The sequence below is a fragment of the Pseudophryne corroboree genome (genome assembly GCF_028390025.1).
Source record: "Pseudophryne corroboree isolate aPseCor3 chromosome 3 unlocalized genomic scaffold, aPseCor3.hap2 SUPER_3_unloc_48, whole genome shotgun sequence".
Lineage (NCBI taxonomy): Eukaryota > Metazoa > Chordata > Amphibia > Anura > Myobatrachidae > Pseudophryne > Pseudophryne corroboree.
In genome coordinates this window covers 692242-719194 of record NW_026967539.1, presented here as the reverse complement: position 1 = coordinate 719194, position 26953 = coordinate 692242, and the positions used below count along the sequence as shown (strand labels likewise).

Sequence of the window (26953 nt, the reverse complement as noted above, 5' to 3'; positions counted from 1 at the left end):
CTTGTATTTCTATAGACGGATCGCTATATTGCTGCCTTGTGTGTCTATAGGTGGATCGCTATATTGCTGCCTTGTGTTTCTATAGGCAGATCGCTATGTTGCTGCCTTGTGTTTCTATAGGCAGATCGCTATGTTGCTGCCTTGTGTTTCTATAGGCGGATCGCTATATTGTTGCCTTGTGTTTCTATAGGTGGTTCGCTATACTGCTGCCTTGTGTTTCTATAGGCGGATCGCTATATTGCTGCCTTGTGTTTCTATAGGCGGATCTCTATATTGCTGCCTTGTGTTTCTATAGGCGGGTCACTATATTGCTGCCTTGTGTTTCTATAGGCGGATCTCTATATTGCTGCCTTGTGTTTCTACAGGCGGCTCACTATATTGCCGCCTTGTGTTTCTATAGGCGGATCTCTATATTGCTGCCTTGTATTTCTATAGGCGGATCACTATATTGCTGCCTTGTGTTTCTATAGGCGGATCGCTATATTGCTGCCTTGTGTTTCTATAGGCGGATCATTATATTGCTGCCTTGTGTTTCTATAGGCGGATCACTATATTGCTGCCTTGTGTTTCTATAGGCGGATCGCTATATTGCTGCCTTGTGTTTCTATAGGCGGATCTCTATATTGCTGCCTTGTGTTTCTATAGGCGGATTGCTATATTGCTGCCTTGTGTTTCTAAAGGCGGATCACTATATTGCTGCCTTGTGTTTCTATAGGCAGATCGCTATATTGCTGCCTTGTGTTTCTATAGGCGGATCGCTATATTGCTGCCTTGTGTTTCTATAGGTGGATCGCTATATAGCTGCCTTGTGTTTCTATTGGCGATCGCTATATTGTTGCCTTGTGTTTCTATAGGTGGTTCGCTATACTGCTGCCTTGTGTTTCTATAGGCGGATCGCTATATTGCTGCCTTGTGTTTCTATAGGCGGGTCACTATATTGCTGCCTTGTGTTTCTATAGGCGGATCACTATATTGCTGCCTTGTGTTTCTATAGGCGGATCGCTATATTGCTGCCTTGTGTTTCTATAGGCGGATCTCTATATTGCTGCCTTGTGTTTCTATAGGCGGATCGCTATATTGCTGCCTTGTGTTTCTATAGGCGGATCTCTATATTGCTGCCTTGTGTTTCTATAGGCGGATTGCTATATTGCTGCCTTGTGTGTCTATAGGCGGATCACTATATTGCTGCCTTGTGTTTCTATAGGCAGATCGCTATATTGCTGCCTTGTGTTTCTGTAGGCGGATCGCTATATTGCTGCCTTGTGTTTCTATAGGTGGATCGCTATATAGCTGCCTTGTGTTTCTATAGGCGATCACTATATTGCTGCCTTGTGTTTCTATAGGCGGATCACTATATTGCTGCCTTGTGTTTCTATAGGCGGATCGCTATATTGCTGCCTTGTGTTTCTATAGGTGGATCGCTATATTGCTGCCTTGTGTTTCTACAGGCGGATCACTATATTGCCGCCTTGTGTTTCTACAGGCGGATCACTATATTGCTGCCTTGTGTTTCTATAGGCGGATCTCTATATTGCTGCCTTGTATTTCTATAGACGGATCGCTATATTGCTGCCTTGTGTGTCTATAGGTGGATCGCTATATTGCTGCCTTGTGTTTCTATAGGCGGATCGCTATATTGCTGCCTTGTGTTTCTATAGGTGGATCGCTATATCGCTGCCTTGTGTTTCTACAGGCGGATCACTATATTGCCGCCTTGTGTTTCTACAGGCGGATCACTATATTGCTGCCTTGTGTTTCTATAGGCGGATCTCTATATTGCTGCCTTGTATTTCTATAGACGGATCGCTATATTGCTGCCTTGTGTGTCTATAGGTGGATCGCTATATTGCTGCCTTGTGTTTCTATAGGCAGATCGCTATGTTGCTGCCTTGTGTTTCTATAGGCAGATCGCTATGTTGCTGCCTTGTGTTTCTATAGGCGGATCGCTATATTGTTGCCTTGTGTTTCTATAGGTGGTTCGCTATACTGCTGCCTTGTGTTTCTATAGGCGGATCGCTATATTGCTGCCTTGTGTTTCTATAGGCGGATCTCTATATTGCTGCCTTGTGTTTCTATAGGCGGGTCACTATATTGCTGCCTTGTGTTTCTATAGGCGGATCTCTATATTGCTGCCTTGTGTTTCTACAGGCGGATCACTATATTGCCGCCTTGTGTTTCTATAGGCGGATCTCTATATTGCTGCCTTGTGTTTCTATAGGCGGATCTCTATATTGCTGCCTTGTGTTTCTATAGGCGGGTCACTATATTGCTGCCTTGTGTTTCTATAGGCGGATCTCTATATTGCTGCCTTGTGTTTCTACAGGCGGATCACTATATTGCCGCCTTGTGTTTCTATAGGCGGATCTCTATATTGCTGCCTTGTGTTTCTATAGGCGGATCACTATATTGCTGCCTTGTGTTTCTATAGGCGGATCGCTATATTGCTGCCTTGTGTTTCTATAGGCGGATCATTATATTGCTGCCTTGTGTTTCTATAGGCGGATCACTATATTGCTGCCTTGTGTTTCTATAGGCGGATCGCTATATTGCTGCCTTGTGTTTCTATAGGTGGATCGCTATATCGCTGCCTTGTGTTTATATAGGCGATCACTATATTGCTGCCTTGTGTTTCTATAGGCGGATCGCTATATTGCTGCCTTGTGTTTCTATAGGCGGATCGCTATATTGTTTCCTTGTGTTTCTATAGGCGAATCACTATATTGCTGCATTGTGTTTCTATAGGTGGATCTCTATATTGCTGCCTTGTGTGTCTATAGGCGGATTGCTATATTGCTGCCTTGTGTTTCTATAGGCGGATCACTATATTGCTGCCTTGTGTTTCTATAGGCAGATCGCTATATTGCTGCCTTGTGTTTCTATAGGCGGATCGCTATATTGCTGCCTTGTATTTCTATAGGTGGATCGCTATATCGCTGCCTTGTGTTTCTATAGGCGATCACTATATTGCTGCCTTGTGTTTCTATAGGCGGATCGCTATATTGCTGCCTTGTGTTTCTATAGGTGGATCGCTATATCGCTGCCTTGTGTTTCTATAGGCGATCACTATATTGCTGCCTTGTGTTTCTATAGGCGGATCACTATATTGCTGCCTTCTGTTTCTATAGGCGGATCGCTATATTGCTGCCTTGTGTTTCTATAGGTGGATCGCTATATCGCTGCCTTGTGTTTCTACAGGCGGATCACTATATTGCCGCCTTGTGTTTCTACAGGCGGATCACTATATTGCTGCCTTGTGTTTCTATAGGCGGATCTCTATATTGCTGCCTTGTATTTCTATAGACGGATCGCTATATTGCTGCCTTGTGTGTCTATAGGTGGATCGCTATATTGCTGCATTGTGTTTCTATAGGCAGATCGCTATGTTGCTGCCTTGTGTTTCTATAGGCAGATCGCTATGTTGCTGCCTTGTGTTTCTATAGGCGGATCGCTATATTGTTGCCTTGTGTTTCTATAGGTGGTTCGCTATACTGCTGCCTTGTGTTTCTATAGGCGGATCGCTATATTGCTGCCTTGTGTTTCTATAGGCGGATCTCTATATTGCTGCCTTGTGTTTCTATAGGCGGGTCACTATATTGCTGCCTTGTGTTTCTATAGGCGGATCTCTATATTGCTGCCTTGTGTTTCTACAGGCGGATCACTATATTGCCGCCTTGTGTTTCTATAGGCGGATCTCTATATTGCTGCCTTGTGTTTCTATAGGCGGATCACTATATTGCTGCCTTGTGTTTCTATAGGCGGATCGCTATATTGCTGCCTTGTGTTTCTATAGGCGGATCATTATATTGCTGCCTTGTGTTTCTATAGGCGGATCACTATATTGCTGCCTTGTGTTTCTATAGGCGGATCTCTATATTGCTGCCTTGTGTTTCTATAGGCGGATCTCTATATTGCTGCCTTGTGTTTCTATAGGCGGATTGCTATATTGCTGCCTTGTGTTTCTATAGGCGGATCACTATATTGCTGCCTTGTGTTTCTATAGGCAGATCGCTATATTGCTGCCTTGTGTTTCTATAGGCGGATCGCTATATTGCTGCCTTGTGTTTCTATAGGTGGATCGCTATATCGCTGCCTTGTGTTTCTATAGGCGATCACTATATTGCTGCCTTGTGTTTCTATAGGCGGATCACTATATTGCTGCCTTGTGTTTCTATAGGCGGATCGCTATATTGCTGCCTTGTGTTTCTATAGGTGGATCGCTATATCGCTGCCTTGTGTTTCTACAGGCGGATCACTATATTGCCGCCTTGTGTTTCTACAGGCGGATCACTATATTGCTGCCTTGTGTTTCTATAGGCGGATCTCTATATTGCTGCCTTGTATTTCTATAGACGGATCGCTATATTGCTGCCTTGTGTGTCTATAGGTGGATCGCTATATTGCTGCATTGTGTTTCTATAGGCAGATCGCTATGTTGCTGCCTTGTGTTTCTATAGGCGGATCGCTATATTGTTGCCTTGTGTTTCTATAGGTGGTTCGCTATACTGCTGCCTTGTGTTTCTATAGGCGGATCGCTATATTGCTGCCTTGTGTTTCTATAGGCGGATCTCTATATTGCTGCCTTGTGTTTCTATAGGCGGGTCACTATATTGCTGCCTTGTGTTTCTATAGGCGGATCTCTATATTGCTGCCTTGTGTTTCTACAGGCGGATCACTATATTGCCGCCTTGTGTTTCTATAGGCGGATCTCTATATTGCTGCCTTGTGTTTCTATAGGCGGATCACTATATTGCTGCCTTGTGTTTCTATAGGCGGATCGCTATATTGCTGCCTTGTGTTTCTATAGGCGGATCATTATATTGCTGCCTTGTGTTTCTATAGGCGGATCACTATATTGCTGCCTTGTGTTTCTATAGGCGGATCTCTATATTGCTGCCTTGTGTTTCTATAGGCGGATCTCTATATTGCTGCCTTGTATTTCTATAGACGGATCGCTATATTGCTGCCTTGTGTGTCTATAGGTGGATCGCTATATTGCTGCCTTGTGTTTCTATAGGCAGATCGCTATGTTGCTGCCTTGTGTTTCTATAGGCAGATCGCTATGTTGCTGCCTTGTGTTTCTATAGGCGGATCGCTATATTGTTGCCTTGTGTTTCTATAGGTGGTTCGCTATACTGCTGCCTTGTGTTTCTATAGGCGGATCTCTATATTGCTGCCTTGTGTTTCTATAGGCGGGTCACTATATTGCTGCCTTGTGTTTCTATAGGCGGATCTCTATATTGCTGCCTTGTGTTTCTACAGGCGGATCACTATATTGCCGCCTTGTGTTTCTATAGGTGATCACTATATTGCTGCCTTGTTTCTATAGGCGGATCTCTATATTGCTGCCGTGTGTTTCTATAGGCGGATCACTATATTGCTGCCTTGTGTTTCTATAGGCGGATCGCTATATTGCTGCCTTGTGTTTCTATAGGCGGATCATTATATTGCTGCCTTGTGTTTCTATAGGCGGATCACTATATTGCTGCCTTGCGTTTCTATAGGCGGATCGCTATATTGCTGCCTTGTGTTTCTATAGGTGGATCGCTATGTTGCTGCCTTGTATTTCTATAGATGGATCGCTATATTGCTGCCTTGTGTATCTATAGGTGGATCGCTATATTGCTGCCTTGTGTTTCTGTAGGCAGATCGCTATGTTGCTGCCTTGTGTTTCTATAGGCAGATCGCTATGTTGCTGCCTTGTGTTTCTATAGGCGGATCGCTATATTGCTGCCTTGTGTTTCTATAGGCGGATCGCTATATTGCTGCCTTGTGTTTCTATAGGCGGATCACTATATTGCTGCCTTGTGTTTCTATAGGCGGATCGCTATATTGCTGCCTTGTGTTTTTATAGGTGGATCACTATGTTGCTGCCTTGTATTTCTATAGACGGATCGCTATATTGCTGCCTTGTGTGTCTATATGTGGATCACTATATTGCTGCTTTGTGTTTCTATAGGTGGATCGCTATATTGCTGCCTTGTGTTTCTATAGGCGGATCGCTATATTGCTGCCTTGTGTTTCTATAGGTGGATCACTATATTGCTGCCTTGTGTTTCTATAGGTGGATCGATATGTTGCTGCCTTGTATTTCTGTAGACGGATCGCTATATTGCTGCCTTGTATTTCTATAGACGGATCACTATATTGCTGCCTTGTGTTTCTATAGGCGGATCACTATATTGCTGCCTTGTGTTTCTATAGGTGGATCGCTATATTGCTGCCTTGTATTTCTATAGACGGATCTCTATATTGCTGCTTTGTGTTTCTATAGGTGGATCGCTATATTGCTGCCTTGTGTTTCTATAGACGGATCGCTATATTGCTGCTTTGTGTTTCTATAGGTGGATCGCTATATTGCTGCCTTGTATTTCTATAGACGGATCACTATATTGCTGCCTTGTGTTTCTATAGGCGGATCACTATATTGCTGCCTTGTGTTTCTATAGGTGGATCGCTATACTGCTGCCTTGTATTTCTATAGACGGATCTCTATATTGCTGCTTTGTGTTTCTATAGGTGGATCGCTATATTGCTGCCTTGTGTTTCTATAGACGGATCGCTATATTGCTGCCTTGTGTGTCTATAGGTGGATCACTATATTGCTGCCTTGTGTTTCTATAGGCGGATCACTATATTGCTGCCTTGTGTTTCTATAGGCGAATCGCTATATTGCTGCCTTGTGTTTCTATAAGTGGATCGCTATGTTGCTGCCTTGTATTTTTATAGACGGATCGCTATATTGCTGCCTTGTGTGTCTATAGGTGGATCGCTATATTGCAGCTTTGTGTTTCTATAGGTGGATCGCTACATTGCTGCCTTGTGTGTCTATAGGTGGATCGCTATATTGCGGCCTTGTGTTTCTATAGGTGGAACGCTATATTGCTGCCTTGTGTTTCTATAGGCGGATCGCTATATTGCTGCCTTGTGTTTCTATAGGCGGATCGCTATATTGCTGCCTTGTGTGTCTATAGGTGGATCGCTATATTGCTGCCTTGTGTTTCTATCGGCGGATCGCTATATTGCTGCCTTGTGTTTCTATAGGCGGATCGCTATATTGCTGCCTTGTGTTTCTATAGGCGGATCGCTATATTACTGCCTTGTGTGTCTATAGGCGGATCGCTATATTGCTGCCTTGTGTTTCTATATGTGGATCGCTATATTGCTGCCTTGTGTTTCTATAGGCGGATCGCTATATTGCTGCCTTGTGTTTCTATAGGCGGATCGCTATATTGCTGCCTTGTGTTTCTATAGGCGGATCTCTATATCGCTGCCTTATGTTTCTATAGGTGGATCGCTATATTGCTGCCTTGTGTTTCTATAGGCGATCGCTATATTGCTGCCTTGTGTTTCTATAGGTGGATCACTATATTGCTGTTTTGTGTTTCTATAGGCGGATCGCTATATTGCTGCCTTGTGTTTCTATAGGTGGATCGCTATATCGCTGCCTTGTGTTTCTATAGGCGATCACTATATTGCTGCCTTGTTTCTATAGGCGGATCGCTATATTGCTGCCTTGTGTTTCTATAGGTGGATCGCTATATCGCTGCCTTGTGTTTCTATAGGTGATCACTATATTGCTGCCTTGTGTTTCTATAGGCGGATCGCTATATTGTTGCCTTGTGTTTCTATAGGTGGTTCGCTATACTGCTGCCTTGTGTTTCTATAGGCGGATCGCTATATTGCTGCCTTGTGTTTCTATAGGCGGATCTCTATATTGCTGCCTTGTGTTTCTATAGGCGGGTCACTATATTGCTGCCTTGTGTTTCTATAGGCGGATCTCTATATTGCTGCCTTGTGTTTCTACAGGCGGATCACTATATTGCCGCCTTGTGTTTCTATAGGTGATCACTATATTGCTGCCTTGTGTTTCTATAGGCGGATCTCTATATTGCTGCCTTGTGTTTCTATAGGCGGATCACTATATTGCTGCCTTGTGTTTCTATAGGCGGATCGCTATATTGCTGCCTTGTGTTTCTATAGGCGGATCATTATATTGCTGCCTTGTGTTTCTATAGGCGGATCACTATATTGCTGCCTTGTGTTTCTATAGGCGGATCGCTATATTGCTGCCTTGTGTTTCTATAGGTGGATTGCTATGTTGCTGCCTTGTATTTCTATAGATGGATCGCTATATTGCTGCCTTGTGTATCTATAGGTGGATCGCTATATTGCTGCCTTGTGTTTCTGTAGGCAGATCGCTATGTTGCTGCCTTGTGTTTCTATAGGCAGATCGCTATGTTGCTGCCTTGTGTTTCTATAGGCGGATCGCTATATTGCTGCCTTGTGTTTCTATAGGCGGATCTCTATATCGCTGCCTTATGTTTCTATAGGTGGATCGCTATATTGCTGCCTTGTGTTTCTATAGGCGGATCGCTATATTGCTGCCTTGTGTTTCTATAGGTGGATCGCTATATTGCTGCCTTGTGTTTCTATAGGTGGATCGCTATATTGCTGCCTTGTGTTTCTATAGGTGGATCGCTATATTGCTGCCTTGTGTGTGTGTGTATAGGTGGATCGCTATATTGCTGCCTTGTGTGTGTGTATAGGTGGATCTCTATATTGCTGCCTTGTGTTTCTATAGGTGGATCGCTATATTACTGCCTTGTGTGTGTGTATAGGTGGATCGCTATATTGCTGCCTTGTGTGTGTGTATAGGTGGATCGCTATATTGCTGCCTTGTGTGTGTGTATAGGTGGATCGCTATATTGCTGCCTTGTGTGTGTGTATAGGTGGATCTCTATATTGCTGCCTTGTGTGTGTGTATAGGTGGATCTCTATATTGCTGCCTTGTATGTGTCTATAGGTGGATCGCTATATTGCTGTATAGTGTGTCACTCTGATGCATGTCCTCCAGTTTGTGTATGGATAGACCCCGGTGTTAGCTATGTGGTATGCCATGCCTGTGTGTGTAAGATAATCTATTGTTGGACAGTCTAGGGGGGGGGGGGAAGAGGTTGTAGAGTCCAATCATTGGGAACCTGAGCATCGTATCTCTATGTAAGTCTCATTCTGTGGGCTGTGTGCATCACAAGGAGAACATTCTGTCCATGATCAGGAATACTGAGGACTACACATCAAACAGGAGGCTTCTTACTCTTCACAGCAATCTCCTCATATCCGGGTGACCTGGACACACAACACTGGACTTCACGTCACCAGCAAATACTTCTATTCATACTTTCAGTTTTTCACAAGCCTTTGGTGCGCAATGACGAGTTCAGAGGGCGCGTGGGATACCGGCTGAAAGCGGATGTTACTTTAAAGGGGCAATCACTTACAAGGCGTGGTTTGGCCGTCATCCCACTCAGCCGCCGGATACGGGCAGCATTACACCCCGCCCTTGGAGTCACAGCCTTTATACAGTGACATTCTGTCTGAATTACCATTGCACGCCCTAACAACCACTCATTTCTAACAGTCTACATTTTAATTCAATTTCCTAAACCTTATGATCTTCACTTTCACTTTATTTGTTACTATTATTGCTGGTGAACATATACACTGCACTGTCACCTGTATTCCTGCACTTTCACTGCTCTGCCTCTTTCTTACAGCCTGCGCTCCTATTTCCAATGTTTCACTCCCTATTTACCTCAACCACACCATGTCCAGGTTTTCTTCAACTCCCCCAGCCCTCAATATCTACCTAAACCTTTTTGCCCCCTGTTCCCCCTCTATTCTTTCGTCTTAGACTCCTATATCTCCTCCTTTGTCTCCCATTCACCCGTCTGCTTCTCTTCCAATCCTCCTGTTACCCCACTTTCTTTCACCTCGGCCCACCATGGTCCTACTACCACACCCCTCAGCCCTGCTCCACCCTCCTCACCTCCATCACACTGTACTCCCTCCCTGACAACCTCTGTAAACTTTCCATTCCTAACCAAGGATCCCACACCACCACTACGCCCTATTCATCCCTACCATCCAATGAATCTCACTTTGACACTGCAGCAAACCTGATAATCTCATTTACATCTCCCCCACTAGCTCTCTCCTGTGCCCTCTGGACTGCCAGAGCCCCACCCATGTCCTTTTCATCTCCAACTCCCTGCATCTCTTTTTCCTTATCACTCTCTGTTTCTCCACCGCCACCTTCTGAGGCTACTATCACTAAGTGTAACATTGAGGCTATCGACACCTCATCCCTATCCTTCATGTACGACTCACTTCTCTCTCCTATACTGTCTCTCTCATGCCCTGTACAAGCCACTTCCCTACACAATGTATCCCTTACTTCTGCACTTTACTAAGCCCTGGCGACAACTATTCTTCCTCACAGATCAACACCTCAACCCTGGCATTCTAATCTCAGCAGATATCTGCAAAACTGCTCACGTACCACTGAGCAACAGTGGAGGAAGTCACACTCTAAGCCGCCATCCTCCATTTCAAACTTATGCTCTCCTCCTTCAGTGCTGCCCTTTCCCTCACTTAACAGTTATACTTTAAGAACCTCATCTCCTCCCAGTCTTAGAACTACGGGCGCCTCTTTCCAATGTCAACTCCATCCTCTGCCCACCTCCACCTCAACTACTCTCCTCACACTCTGCCCTTGACTTTGACACTCATTTCACATCCAAAACTGACTCCATACGTCAGAACATCACATCTCACCAGACCCTCAACTATCCTCCCTTCTCCATCCTTCCTACCAACTCTCTTTCCCTGTTTTGCATTCATGCATTCCCTTGTTCTCCCATTCTTAAAAAAACTACCCTCAATCGTAACACTCTCTGAAATTACCAACCCATCTCTTTCCTCCCTTTTGCCTCAAAACTACTCGAGCATATTGTCTACAACCGTCTTGCTGCCTTTTTTTCATCCCACTTCCTACGTGACCCACTTCAGTATGGCTTCCGTCCTCTCCACTCCACTGAAACTGCCCTCACGAAAGCCTGCAATGGCCTCCTTGTTGCCAAATCCAATTACTTTCTGCTTATTCTCCTTGACCTCTCTGCTGCATTTGACACTTTGGACCACCCTCTACTCCTACAAATCCTTCAGTCCATTTGTCTGCATGATACTGCCCTCTCCTGGCTATCCTACTACCTCTCTGACCATTCTTTTTCTGTCTCCTCACAGGACTCCACCTCAGTCCCACTTCCTCTAACAGTAGGTTTGCCTCAAGGTTCTGTTCTTGGACCTTTCCTGTTCTCTTTCTATATGTCCTCTTTAGGTGAACTCATTAGCTCTTTTGACTTTGATTATTATCTCGACACTGATGATACTTAAATCTACCTTTCATCTGCTGAACTCTCCCCTGCTCTCCTCACTCGTGTCTCCAACTGTCTCTGATAACTCTTCTTGTATATCCCTTCATCTTCTTAAACTTATCATGTCTAAGACTGAGCTGCTCATCTTCCCTCCCTCCCGCATAACCTCACCTCCCACACTCTCATCATCTATAGATGGCACTACTATCTCCTCTAGCCCGCAAGTGCGCTGTCTTGGAGTAATCCTTGACTCCTTCCTCTCCTTCACACCACACATTCACCACCTCTCACACTCCTGCCGCTTCCATCTCACATATATCTCCAGGATCAGATCCTTTATCACCCTGGATGCTGCTACTAAGACCCTCATCCACTCCCTGGACTGGACTACTGTCATCTCCTATCTGGCCTCCCTGACAACCACCTCTATCCAGTCCAGTCTACCCTCAATGCTGCTGCCTGGTTCATCTGTGTCTCAAAAACATACAATGTCCACCTCAACTCTCTTACAAGCCCTACAATGGCTTCCCTTTCCCTTCAGAATCCAATTCAAGCTTATCACACTCAGTTATAAGGCTCTCACCCACTCCTCTCCCATCTACATATCTGACCTTATCTCCCCTTACACTCCTGCCCATCCACTTTACTCCACAAACACACACCGCCTCTCGTGCCGACTGATTACCTCCTCCCACTCTTACCTCCAAGATTTTGCAATTGCTGTTCCCTCTCTCTGGAATTCTCTACCTCTCTCCCTCAGACTCTCTACAAAACTTCAAATGAGCTCTCAAGATAACATCACATTGTCGCTGCCAGATTCAACAATATTGGACCACGCAGCTACTGCCATCTTTTCATTGTGGTACTGTAGCTCATTGTAGCCTATGTGTTACACTTGCTGGGATGTTGTTCCAGCAGAATTCCCTTTGGGAGCCTCTGTCCCTGTTTGTGCTGGGTGATACAGTACATCCACCCAATATGATCATTTTTTCTGTGCGTCAATATCGCATTGCACATGCAATCATTGATAAATGGGCCCATATATTTATTACCAGTTATTTATATAGCGCACACATATTCCGCAGCGCTTTACAGAGAGTATTTGGCCATTCACATCAGTCCCTGCCCCAGTGGAGCTTACAATCTAGCACACACGCACACTGCTTAATTTTGTTGGGAGCCAATTAACCTACCAGTATATTTTTGGACTGTGGGAGGAAACACACGTAAGTATGGGGGAGAATATACAAACTCCACACAGTTATGCCCATGGTAGGAATTTAACCCATGACCTCAGTGCTGTGAGGCAGCTATACTAACCATTACACCGTCCGAGCTGCCATATATGACACAAATCACAATCTCCTTAAAAGCAAAAAACTATGTAACTGTAACAGAAACTAAATGAAATGGTTCCCATTTGGTCACAGTTGCTCACAAAAGAACAAGCAGTGAACACGGACAAGCACTGTAATATGGGGGTAATTCCAAGTTCCATGTGCACTGCAGGTTGGCAGATTTAACATGTGCAGAGAGAGATAGATTTGGGTGGGGTGTGTTCAATCTGCAATCTAATTTGCAGTGTAAAAATAAAGCAGCCAGTATTTACCCTGCACAGAAACAAAATAACCCACCCAAATCTAACTCTCTCTGCACATGTTATATCTGCCTCCCCTGCAGTGCACATGGTTTTGCCCAACTGCTAACAAAATTCCTGCTGCGATCAACTTGGAATTACCCCCTATAAGCAGAGAAAAAGCAGCAAATTAGTCCCCGGATGTAAGAAAACATCATTTTGGGAGACGTTTTACAGGAAAATGGTCTTTTCTAATGTGATGTTTCTTAACTGCAACATAAACTAATAATTGGAACTATAAGGCAAACAATACACAACTATTACTTCTCATCAATTGTAGAAGAACTGGCGGACCCTACGGACTGACGGGTTTATACTGTAGTCATCTGATTATTTTGGGAACATTGGGGGTCATTCCGAGTTGATCGTAGCGGTGCTAAACTTAGCACAGCTATGATCGTTAACTCAGACATGTGGGGGGGATGCCCAGCACAGGGCTAGTCCGCCCCGCATGTCAGTGCCGCGCCCCCCCCCCCCCCCGCACAAATACAAAAGCATCGCACAGCGGCAATGCCTTTGTATTTGAGGAGTAACTCCCGGGCAGCGCAGCTCCTGCAGCTGGCCGGGAGTTGCTCGTCGCTCCCGCTGGCCGCAGTGTCTGCGTGAGACGTCACGCAGCCGCCGCGGCCCGTCCCCCCAATGGTCCGGCCACGCCTGTGTTGGCCGGTCCGCTCCCCCTAAACGGCGGCTTAACGCCGCCGTTCAGCCCCCTCACGCCTAGCGACCACCTCTGTCTCAGAGGCGATCGCTAGGTAACGAAAGCTGCCATGCGCAGTTCCGATCAGATCGCTGCGCTGCGACAAACTACAGCGAGCGATGGGGTCGGAATGACCCCCATTGTGCAGATGTGGCGGGGGATTATGGGATGACCCTATGCTCCAGCATACAATCTATTGTTCCATGAAAAGATCAGATAAGGATGGAGCAGCTGTGGATGTACTGGATGTCTGCATGTAATGTCCTATATCCCCAGAGTACTATGGATAACGTCAGCCAGGGGCTTATCCCCGGGTACTGGGTGGTAAATGCAGGGACCATCTTCTGTATTTAGGAGACTCGGGGGTCTGAGAATAAGCATGCTGGTCATTGCTGGGATACGTGAGAGGTTTTCCAGATCTAACACTCAGACTCAGACTCAGATAGTCATTGCAGTTGCGTGTGAGCGGGTTCAGCTGTGCCCGTATTCTATAGTTCTGCCTGTGGGCCGTGTGTGCGTAGAAGCGTGCGCAGATCAGTGTGGATTGAGCAGTGTTTCTCTACGTGTCAGTGTACATGAAGGTTGGGGATTCCTCAGGAAGTGAGGAACCCCCCAAAAATGTGTTCCTCCCTCTTGAGAATACCGCGGGCCTGGGCTGAAGCCTGGGGCTGTCCCCTGTAGCGCTGGGCAGTGGGTGCAGAGTTGATCGCAGTAAGAGGGTAATTCTGATCAGATCGCACACTGCACTTCCTCGCAGCGGTGCGAACAGGTTGGAACTGCGCATGCACCGCGGCCACACTGCACAGGCCCGTCGTTGCTCGGCGACGGGCATCGCCTGGCAGCGATGCCGTGAACGAAGAAAGCAGTCACAGTGGTGACCGCAAGAAGATTGACAAGAGGAAGGCGGAAGCGGGCAGTAACTCACCATTTTCGGGGAGTCCAACGCAGGCGTGTCCAGGTGTTTGGAGGGCGGATGTCTGACGTCAATTCCGGGATCTGCATCGCTGGATCGGTTGCACAGGGTAAGTAGCTGTTACCGTGGTCTTATTTTACAGGAAACTTTTTCAGCACAGCACGGTGCACAAGCGATCGCAGAAATACACTCCCCCATAGGCGGCGTCTAGCTGATCGCACAGGCAGCAAAAAGTTGCTACGTGCGATCAACTCGGAATGACCCCCATTGTCCTTTACAGTGGGACTACAGATCCCAGAAAGCTTCCACTGCATGCTGTCATTTCAAGAACCACAAGACACAGCCGCTCTATATATACACATACTGTACACACCAGACACAGCCGCTCTATATATACACATACTGTACACACCAGACACATCTGCTCTATATATACATACTGTTCACACCAGACACAGCCGCTCTATATATACATACTGTACACACCAGACACAGCCGCTCTATATATACATACTGTACACACCAGACACAGCCGCTTTATATACACATACTGTTCACACCAGACACATCTGCTCTATATATACATACTGTTCACACCAGACACAGCCGCTCTATATATACATACTGTACACACCAGACACAGCCGCTCTATATATACATACTGTACACACCAGACACAGCCGCTTTATATACACATACTGTTCACACCAGATACAGCCGCTCTATATATACATACTGTACACACCAGACACAGCCGCTCTATATATACATACTTTTCACACCAGACACAGCCGCTCTCTCTCTCTCTATATATATATATATATATATATATATATATACTGTATACACCAAACACAGCTGCTCTATACATACATACTGTACACACCAGACACAGCCGCTCTATATATACACATACTGTACACACCAGACACAGACGCTCTGTATATACATACTGTACACACCAGACACAGCCGCTCTATATATACATACTGTACACACCAGACACAGCCGCTCTATATATACATACTGTACACACCAGACACAGCCGCTCTATATATACATACTGTACACACCAGACACAGCCGCTTTATATACGCATACTGTTCACACCAGATACAGCCGCTCTATATATACATACTGTACACACCAGACACAGCCGCTCTATATATACATACTTTTCACACCAGACACAGCCGCTCTATATATATATATATATATATATATAAATACTGTATACACCAAACACAGCTGCTCTATACATACATACTGTACACACCAGACACAGCCGCTCTATATATACACATACTGTACACACCAGACACAGACGCTCTGTATATACATACTGTACACACCAGACACAGCCGCTCTATATATACATACTGTACACACCAGACACAGCCGCTCTATATATACATACTGTACACACCAGACACAGCCGCTCTATATATACATACTGTACACACCAGACACAGAGGCTCTGTATATACATACTGTACACACCAGACACAGCCGCTCTATATATACATACTGTACACACCAGACACAGACGCTCTATATATACATACTGTACACACCAGACACAGCCGCTCTATATATACATACTGCTCACACCAGACACATCCGCTCTATATATACATACTGTTCACACCAGACACACCCGCTCTATATATACATACTGTACACACCAGACACAGCCGCTCTATATATACATACTGTTCACACCAGATACAGCCGCTCTATATATACATACTGTTCACACCAGATACAGCCGCTCTATATATACATACTGTACACACCAGACACAGCCGCTCTATATATACATACTGGCCCTCATTCCGAGTTGATCGGTCGCAAGGCGAATTTAGCAGAGTTACACACGCTAAGCCGCCGCCTACTGGGAGTGAATCTTAGCTTCTTAAAATTGCGACCGATGTATTCGCAATAATGCGATTACTAACTACTTAGCAGTTTCAGAGTAGCTCCAGACTTACTCTGCCTGTGCGATCATTTCAGTGCTTGTCGTTCCTGGTTGACGTCACAAACACACCCAGCGTTCGCCCAGGCACTCCCACCGATTCTCCGGCCACTCCTGCGTTTTTTCCGGAAACGGTAGCGTTTTCAGCCACACGCCCCTGAAACGCCGTGTTTCCGCCCAGTAACACCCATTTCCTGTCAATCACATTACGTTCGCCGGAGCGAAGAAAAAGCCGTGAGTAAAAATACTTTCTTCATAGTAAAGTTACTTGGCGCAGTCGCAGTGCGAACATTGCGCATGCGTACTAAGCGGATTTTCACTGCGATGCGATGAAAAATACCGAGCGAACAACTCGGAATGAGGGCCACTGTACACACCAGACACAGACGCTCTGTATATACATACTGTACACACCAGACACAGCCGCTCTATATATACATACTGTACACACCAGACACAGCCGCTCTATATATACATACTGTACACACCAGACACAGATGCTCTATATATACATACTGTACACACCAGACACAGCCGCTCTATATATACATACTGTACACACCAGACACAGCCGCTCTATATATACATACTGTACACACCAGACACAGCCGCTCTATATATACATACTGTACACACCAGACACAGCCGCTCTATATATACATACTGTACACACCAGACACAGCCGCTCTATATATACATACTGTACACACCAGACACAGCCGCTCTATATATACACATACTGTTCACACCAGACACAGCCGCTCTATATATGGGATCCGAACTGAAAGTCGACAGTAACTAGGTCGACAATGTCTAGGTCGACCACTATTGGTCAACAGTAACTAGGTCGACAGGGTCTTTAGGTCGACATGTTCTAGGTCGACAGGTCAAAAGGTCGACATGAGTTTTTCACAATTTTTTTCTTTTTTTGAACCTTTTCATACTTAACGATCCACGTGGACTACGATTAGAACGGTAATCTGTGCCGAGCGAAGCGGTAGCGGAGCGAAGGCACCATGCCCGAAGCATGGCGAGCGAAGCGAGCCATGCGAGGGGACGCGGTGCACTAATTGGGGTTCCCGGTCACTCTACGAAGAAAACGACTCCAAAATAACATGAAAAAACTCATGTCGACCTTTTGACCTGTCGACCTAGAACATGTCGACCTAAAGACCCTGTCGACCTAGACACCCTGTCGACATAGTCACTGTCGACCAATAGTGGTCGACCTAGTTACTGTCGACTTTCAATACCACACCCCTATATATACATACTGTACACACCAGACACAGCCGCTCTATATATACATACTGTACACACCAGACACATCTGCTCTATATATACATACTGTACACACCAGACACAGCCGCTCTATATATACATACTGTACACACCAGACACATCTGCTCTATATATACATACTGTACACACCAGACACAGACGCTCTATATATACATAAAGTACACACCAGACACAGACGCTCTATATATACATACTGTACACACCAGACACATCCGCTCTATATATACATACTGTACACACCAGACACAGCCGCTCTATATATACACATACTGTTCACACCAGACACAGCCGCTCTATATATATATACATACTGTACACACCAGACACAGCCGCTCTATATATACATACTGTACACACCAGACACAGCCGCTCTATATATACATACTGTACATACCAGACACAGCCGCTCTATATATACATACTGTACACACCAGACACAGCCGCTCTATATATACATACTGTACACACCAGACACAGCCGCTCTATATATACATACTGTACACACCAGACACAGCCGCTCTATATATACATACTGTACACACCAGACACAGCCGCTCTATATATACACATACTGTACACACCAGACACAGCCGCTCTATATATACATACTGTACACACCAGACACAGTCGCTCTATATATACATACTGTACACACCAGAAACAGCCGCTCTATATATACATACTGTACACACCAGACACAGCCGCTCTATATATACATACTGTACACACCAGACACAGCCGCTCTATATATACATACTGTACACACCAGACACAGCAGCTCTATATATACACATACTGTACACACCAGACACAGCCGCTCTATATATACATACTGTACACACCAGACACAGTCGCTCTATATATACATACTGTACACACCAGAAACAGCCGCTCTATATATACATACTGTACACACCAGACACAGCCGCTCTATATATACATACTGTACACACCAGACACAGCCGCTCTATATATACATACTGTACACACCAGACACAGCCGCTCTATATATACACATACTGTACACACCAGACACAGCCGCTCTATATATACACATACAGTACACACCAGACACAGCCGCTCTATATATACACACACTGTACACACCAGACACAGACGCTCTATATATACATACTGTACACACCAGACACAGACACTCTATATATACATACTGTACACACCAGACACAGCCGCTCTATATATATATACTGTACACACCAGACACAGCCGCTCTATATATACATACTGTACACACCAGACACAGCCGCTCTATATATATACATACTGTTCACACCAGACACAGCCGCTCTATATATACACATACTGTTCACACCAGACACAGCCGCTCTATATATATATATATATACTGTACTCACCAGACACAGCCGCTCTATATATACACATACTGTTCACACCAGACACAGCCGCTCTATATATACATACTTGTCAAAGTCGAAAAATATAGCGACCTATGATGCCTTGTACTAACCCCATGCGCTTGCCCGCTGCACGTGCACATTCTCTCCCGTGCGTGCGCATATTCGCAGTTGCGTGACGGCGCCTCCACGGTCGTGCGCTCAGGCGCGTGGTATGCGCATTTACGGTAGAGTTTGTGTGCGTCTGGCGGGCGACTCGATCGTTACATAGTTAATCTAAATAGTGTATTTTATAGGTTATGGTCCCCTTAATAATGTCAGTAAGTTTGTTTAGTGTAACTGGTTCATGGACAGAGAGATCCCTCTTTACATGATACGAAGGGTCAGACAGGTTTTGAGCAGTGGTGTTTAGTATGCAACGGAAGAGTATATTATTAGTAACATTCCGGTGTTGGTTTGAAAGAGATTAATCGCTCCTGCGTATAGTTATGTTTATAAGAAGTTTATGGACATTTACTGTATTTGCAGTTCATTATCCATGCGGCGGGAAACCTGAGATTCCCTCCCACCTGAGCAGTTTGAAATAGTCACAGCCCACCTGTTCGAATCAACCTATGACCTTTCGTTATAATGTGAAGACAGATTCCTGTGTCCAATGAACAATGACATTGTAGGGCCCTTTGTAGTGTACTGTATGTAGTGTATATAAGGCAGCCAGCTTGGGCCAGCTCAGTCTTCTCTCCACAAAGGTTTTCATCATTGACTAACTAGAGAGCTGGTTCCAGGACTGCGCTAGCGATCATTCCCCACGTGTGTAAGTTCTCTGTGACCAACTTATTCTCTGTCTGTATTTGCCATACTCTCTCTCTCTCACTGTTATTGTTTAGGATTAAGACGCTGTTGTATATTGTATATTTTCTGTTATTCTGTTTAGGTGTTTTATGTTAGTGCTGTAGTGTATAAGCTGTTAACTGTTTTCCCCTTTTTACATAGCTAAATCTCGTTAGTAAAGATGTTGGAACCTCAGCAAGGTGTCTGTGTTTCTCTAGCTAGTATAGAGGGTTTCTGAGCGTCTCAATCGCTCAATCAGCTTTTATGTAATAGAGGTTAATCAGCGTTACATTGTGTTAACATTACAAGACCAAGGTTTACAGTATAAGCTTAGCCTTTCAGTGTGTTGCATACAAGGTTTACTGTGTGTCATCCTGTGAGCGTCTGCGCCGCTCGTGTTCCTCTCGTGGGCACAGCGTCCGCTACGCTAGTAGCGTAGCATTACGGTGCTCGGGCCGCCTATAGCGTGCTCGATACCCAGCGTAAGCCGTGAGCGAACGTGCCGCTCGTGCATCTCGACCACGGCCTAGCGTCTGCTACGCTAAGCGCGTACCATTACGGTACCCCATACGCCCATTGCGTACTGAGTCTCTTACCAATACATAGTGAATGTTATAAGATAAATAATTAGCTTTATCAATTGGCGGCTCGTCCGTTCTCCACATATCCGCTCTAGCGAACACAAGCAGACGTTATATGTCAGCAAAGGGCGGGAAGGTAGTATCCCTTCGTATCCGTGTTGGTGGTGGGGGATACGGTAGTGCTGACTAGATAAGCGTCTGCATCGCTACGTTGTAGGAGTGCTGGTGGAATCCGGAACCGGAAGGTAAGAACAGTACGCTATTGTTTTTTTTTTTAAACTGTTTATTTCTGTTTGATACACATTGCGTACGCAACACACGTACATACCTGCATTTTTCATTTGTGTAATTTCACATCTCGCCTTCCTGTTTGCCATTTATCATTGATAACGTGCTGAGAAAGATTTGTTGCTATTGGTAGTTAAAAGTAAAATTAATACGTAAGGAAGTAATTTGTAAAACACGCACACGGCTTTGCCTAAGATACAAGGAAGTTATGTGTGGTGCTCGGTAAATGATTACAGTTAAATATAATTTGCATTGATAGAAACGTGTTACTTGTGTTACTGTGGACGTGTCTGGCCTGTGTACACGTGTCCCTAACAAAGGGCGGGACAAGCGTACGCGACGCAAGGGCTTACACACGTAGCATATATTACGCAACGGAGCGTATGGGTACGCCCACATAATACAAATCACACGATAGTATTGTTTTAGTAGGCGATACGGAAGCAACGCGATAATAGCGCAAGTTAATCTCAGTGTCCTAAATTTTAGCGTAAAAGATCCTTCTCTAGTTGTAACTCCTCTGGGACTAGACTGCGATACTGAATGAAAGGGATTTCTGTACAGAAACGAAAGTAAAGAGTATATGAGGTGAAAGAGTGTGTGCATATATATATATATATAAGTTTCTCATTTTGGTTGGAACCTAGAAATCGAGTTCTCGTAGAGGTACATCCGTGAAAGTAACAGCGCGGTGGCTTGGGAGGCATCCCTTGTTAAATATTGAAATAATAGCATTAGAGTATAGCAGATTAGGAGGTCCACTGTACACAGACCAGGAGGTCACGGACCAGGAGGTCCAGAGAGACAGACCAGGAGGTCTAGGTACAGCAGACTAGGATAGATAGAGTATACCCATATAGGCCATCAAGCTCTGGCTGAAGGAATTCGCAGCCGTAATTTTCGATTCCATTGGTCGTTCCGCACATAAGATTAGTTGCTTATGTGCAGTACGATTGTACCGCATGTAATTGTGTGCATTAGTTTGTAACTTGACCCAGTACAGTTTGCGTATGAGAGGGGTCATAAACGCTATTTGTACATTCTAACGTGATTTGTGTAATTTTTTTTATTTTAAGGGAGGTTTGCTGGTCACTCAGGAACTCTCCAGCAACTGATACACTCCCCCAACACAGAGGTATTGTTTCTGCAGGCAAAGGGAATAGGAAGCATATCCACAGCAACAGAAGATAATTCAGATCAAAACCAAATAAAAATAGGCAGAGAGAAGAACATAGCTAGGAAAAGAAAAAGCACAAACAAAGCTCTAAAAGCTGTGTGTGCAAATGCTAGGAGCTTAGGAAATAAAATCCCAGAACTAACTGCAATAATGACAAGGGATGATCTAGACATTGTGGCAATTACAGAGTCATGGTACAATGAAAATCATGACTGGGACATAGCTATACCGGGATATACTTTATTTAGGAAGGACAGAATTGGAAAAATCGGAGGAGGGGTAGCAATGTATGTAAAAAATGCCATAAATACTACATTAATACAAAGTATTGAAGAAAAAACTGAGGCCCTTTGGGTGACCATAGAAACAGGGGAAAAGTTGATTATTCGTATTGGCGTGATATACAGGCCAACAGGTCAGGAAGAGGAACTTGACAAGAACCTATTGCAGGACATAACTAAAATGGCATTAAAAGGAGAGGTAATAATCATGGGAGACTTTAATCTTCCTGATGTAAACTGGGAGGTGTCTGTTGCTAGTTCCACTAGAAGTAGGAACATTTTAAATTCCCTTCAGGGAGCATCCCTTCACCAATTGGTGAGGGAGCCCACTCGGAAATACGCAATATTAGACTTAATACTTACAAATGGAGACAGATTATCGGACGTAAAAGTGGGTGAAAACCTGGGATACAGGGATCATCAAGCAGTATGGTTCAGCATTAAGACAGAGACTGACTCGTCCCATACAAAAACAAAGGTGTTGGATTTTAGGAAGGCTGATTTTGTAGGGATGGGAAAACGTGTAAGCGATTCTTTGGCAGAGTGGAGGAACTTGGAAACAGTGCAGGAGAGGTGGGAAACATTAAAATGTGCAATATTGAAGTCAACAGACCTTTGTATCAAAACTGTTAGGAAAAACACAAGGAAAAGGAAGCCAGTGTGGTTTGCAAAAGAAGTAGCAAATATTGTGAGAGCAAAAAAGATGGCTTTTAGGAAATATAAGCAGACACAAAATAATGAAGACAAAAAGATATATCTTGTTAGACAGAAGGAGACAAAGAAGGTAATCAGATGTGCAAAGGCACAAGCTGAGGAGAAAATGGCCCAGTCAGTGGGTAAAGGAGGCAAAACTTTTTTTAGGTATATAAGCGAAAGGAGAAAAACAAAAGGCGGAATTATAAAACTAAAGATGGACACTGGGAGTCTTGTTGAAGGAGACAATTTAATAGCAGATCATCTTAATGATTTTTTTGCTCAGTATTTACTCTGAAAGAGAGGGGAAGGGGCCACAGTTAAGTTGCAGGGATATTCAGGAAAATGAAACAAGTACATTTACAGAGGAGAAGGTCCTAACAGAACTCTCAAAGCTGAAAGTGGACAAATCTATGGGGCCAGATGGGATACATCCAAGGATACTAAAAGAACTTAAAGAGGTGCTGGTAGCACCATTGACAGAATTATTCAACCAGTCATTAGCTACAGGAGTAATTCCAGGGGACTGGAAAAGAGCAAACGTAGTCCCACTGCACAAAAGTGGAAGCAAGGAAGAGGCAAACAACTACAGACCAGTGAGTCTTACATCAGTAGTAGGGAAATTGATGGAAACACTCTTACAAGAAAGAGTTGTAGATTATCTCAAATCCAGCAATTTACTGGATCCCAAACAGCATGGATTCACTGAAGGGAGATCATGTCAAACAAATCTTATTGACTTTTATGATTGTGTGACTAAAGTGATGGATAAAGGTGGAGCCATGGATATAGCTTATCTAGACTTTAGTAAGGCTTTTGACACAGTTCCACATCGCAGACTGCTAAATATACTTGAAAGTTTGGGATTGGATATTAGGATTATTGAATGGATAAGATCTTGGTTGAAGGATAGAAAACAGAGAGTTGTGGTAAATGGAGTGCATTCACAGGAGGGAAATGTTACCAGTGGAGTACCCCAGGGATCTGTACTTGGACCAGTGCTTTTTAATATCTTTATTGGTGACATTGCAAATGGCATTAAAGGGAAAGTATGCCTTTTTGCAGATAACACAAAGGTATGCAACAGGGTAGACACACCAGGTGGGGTAAAACAAATGATTGAGGATCTAAGTAGACTAGAGGAATGAGTGAAATAATAAGGTATTGAGGATCTGCGCAAAAGTTATCGGTGCCGCTAAAATCTAAAATTCACAGTGCATATCCCCTTGCACCAAAAAATTACAGATATAACATAGAAATGGAAAGATAGATCAAAGCGCTCCAATAACACCCAGGTTTTATATGTGCACACCAATAGGTAGAAAAGTATGGATAAATAGCAGTACCGTAATAAACAATAATGGTGTACAATTTTCAAGCTTTGTAATGGATTGTAACTTCTTCACCTATAGGAAGAGCTTTTTTAAGGCTCATAAAGGGAGTAGAGAGAAAGTGCAATAGTGCAAATTATCTTCTTTACAACAAGAAATATACTTGATCCATCACATTTATACCTAACAGAAGTAGTCAACAGGCGTATAGTTATCCTCATAGGCAACAACAGCAGCAGCAATAAAGATGACCACAGATAGGTACTCCACAGGTGTGTGTTTCGATAATAAGGTGTAACCTCTTCACACCTATCACTCGTAGGAGGTATATAAAAAGAAGGTGCAATAGTGCAATTATCCTTTTAAAAGCATCTACATTTATTTTAAAATATCGCACTTACATCAAAACAGACGGTTACAAACATATAGAAATGTATCACCAATAGCTTCCGTGGCAGCTGGTAATCAGGTCCTGTATTGCTCCAGTTGGAAAATGGAACCAAGGATGAGGGCTCCGGAAACCGTGATCCTGGTCAGTAACCCGATGCCAGCTACAGATGCAAGTCCAAAGGGAGTGATACAGCAGGGAGAAGTGTACGCTTAACGCGTTTCAGACAACCTTTGTCCTTCCTCAGAAGCGTAATGGCACTCTCCCCAAGGCTCCTACTTATACCCTAACTAATACAATATCAGCTGCACTACATTACCGCTAATCGGTGCAATGTCCTATGCGTACGGGCGCCGGCATACTTCGGCGGCCGGATCCAGTATGGCCGTGCGTTCCACTTCACCGGAAGTCCCCGCACTCAAAACACTATATCCGGTATCGGCCGTAATTCTGCGTTCCAAAGCACCGGATCCAGTATGGCCAAGCGTTCCATTTTCTCTGAAGTCTCCACATCGAGAACTTATGTCCGGAATCAGTTATATTTATGCGTTCCAAAGCATAGAGGATCGTTCCCTCCTCAGTGTCTTTACATTCCAGACATTTAGCAGCTTTCATATATTATGGAATTTTTTTAATTTTATAGGTATAAGTAGGAGCCTTGGGGAGAGTGCCATTACGCTTCTGAGGAAGGACAAAGGTTGTCTGAAACGCGTTAAGCGTACACTTCTCCCTGCTGTATCACTCCCTTTGGACTTGCATCTGTAGCTGGCATCGGGTTACTGACCAGGATCACGGTTTCCGGAGCCCTCATCCTTGGTTCCATTTTCCAACTGGAGCAATACAGGACCTGATTACCAGCTGCCACGGAAGCCATTGGTGATACATTTCTATATGTTTGTAACCGTCTGTTTTGATGTAAGTGCGATATTTTAAAATAAATGTAGATGCTTTTAAAAGGATAATTGCACTATTGCACCTTCTTTTTATATACCTCCTACGAGTGATAGGTGTGAAGAGGTTACACCTTATTATCGAAACACACACCTGTGGAGTACCTATCTGTGGTCATCTTTATTGCTGCTGCTGTTGTTGCCTATGAGGATAACTATACGCCTGTTGACTACTTCTGTTAGGTATAAATGTGATGGATCAAGTATATTTCTTGTTGTAAAGAAGATAATTTGCACTATTGCACTTTCTCTCTACTCCCTTTATGAGCCTTAAAAAAGCTCTTCCTATAGGTGAAGAAGTTACAATCCATTACAAAGCTTGAAGACTAGAGGAATGGTCAAGAGTCTGGCAATTACAGTTTAATGCCAAAAAATGCAAAATCATGCACTTGGGTCTCAAAAATCCTAAAGCTAAATACAGTATTAATGGCACTATACTGAAAACTACTGAGGAGGAAAGGGATCTAGGAGTCACTATTTCAGATGACTTAAAGGCAGGTAAGCAATGTAACAAGGCAATGAGGAAGGCTGGTCAGATGCTTGGCTGCATTGGGAGAGGAATCAGCAGCAGAAAGAAAGAAGTAATAATGCCACTGTATAGGTCATTGGTTCGGCCTCATCTAGAATACTGTATTCAGTTCTGGAGGCCATATCTTCAAAAGGATATTAATACATTAGAAACTGTACAAAGGAGGGCAACTAAAATGGTGCATGGCCTACATCACAAAACATACCCAGAAAGACTAAGAAATCTCAATATGTATAGCTTGGAGCAGAGAAGGGGAAGGGGGGACATGATAGAAACTTTCAAATATATCAAGGGTTTTAACAAAGTCCAGGAGGGAAACATTCTCCAAATGAAGAGAAGCAATAGGACACGAGGACATGCACTGAGACTGGAGGGGGGGAGATTCAGGGGAAATTTGCGGAAAAATTATTTCACAGAAAGGGTAGTGGACAAGTGGAATAGCCTCCCATCAGAGGTGGTAGAGGCTAAGACAGTAGAGCAATTTAAACATGCATGGGATAGACATAAGGATATCCTTACAAAGAAATAAGGATCAAATAAGGTTAGAGATAAAAAATAATAAAAAAAAAAAGGGGCAGACTAGATGGGCCAAGTGGTTCTTATCTGCCGACAAATTCTATGTTTCTATGTTTCTATGATATTTACTGGGAAGGGTAAGTGTTCTTCGGATCACACCCACACGTTCCAGTAAATAGAGGTTCAGGTCGCAGGGGCCCTAGGTTGAGTACGCCAGCGCTAAGGCAGTGTGTGGGCGTATTGGTCGACGTGGGCGAGTGTGTGAAGGTACTCAGT

At 44.2% G+C, this 26953-nt stretch overlaps 1 protein-coding gene across 1 annotated transcript in view; it reads right to left on the bottom strand.

Moving 5' to 3' along the window:
* The window catches only part of LOC134984301 (synaptic vesicular amine transporter-like), a 398788-nt gene that overhangs the window by 263644 nt on the left and 108191 nt on the right, over window positions 1–26953 (bottom strand). The gene's annotated exons all lie outside the window — the stretch shown is intronic.